The sequence below is a fragment of the Penaeus monodon genome, chromosome 15 (assembly GCF_015228065.2).
Source record: "Penaeus monodon isolate SGIC_2016 chromosome 15, NSTDA_Pmon_1, whole genome shotgun sequence".
In the NCBI taxonomy this organism is placed as follows: Eukaryota; Metazoa; Arthropoda; class Malacostraca; order Decapoda; family Penaeidae; genus Penaeus; species Penaeus monodon.
In genome coordinates this window covers 17,038,599-17,038,930 of record NC_051400.1, presented here as the reverse complement: position 1 = coordinate 17,038,930, position 332 = coordinate 17,038,599, and the positions used below count along the sequence as shown (strand labels likewise).

At 38.0% G+C, this 332-nt stretch overlaps 1 protein-coding gene across 1 annotated transcript in view; it reads left to right on the top strand.

Annotated features, from left to right (window-relative positions):
- The window catches only part of LOC119581792 (cGMP-dependent protein kinase, isozyme 2 forms cD4/T1/T3A/T3B-like), a gene marked incomplete at its 5' end in the record, with an annotated part of 43,492 nt that overhangs the window by 41,501 nt on the left and 1,659 nt on the right, over nt 1-332 (top strand). Inside the window, 1 exon segment of the mRNA XM_037929921.1 lies at nt 1-332.

Here is a 332-nt window from a genome sequence, read left to right as displayed (position 1 = left end):
GAAAGTGTCACAGCTTACTCAGGAAGACTAAACATGGTGCCTTAACAGAGTGAGTGTTAAAAAAAAATACTGTGTCATTTTTGCTCCTGCCTCTACAAGTACTTCAGATTAAGATGTTCATATCGCTTTCTCAAGATCTTCCAACGGCCTTCTCCACCATTGTGATAATGTACTTTGTATCCTGTTGACCGTTCTAACGTGGGTAGTAGGTTTTTTGTTCCTTGGAAGTGGAAAGATGTAGTTGTATATCTTGTTAACTCAAATGCAGCCAGACTTCAGTTTTCTATTAAGTTGGTGCTTAACAATTGCAGAAAACCATGCTAACATCAATA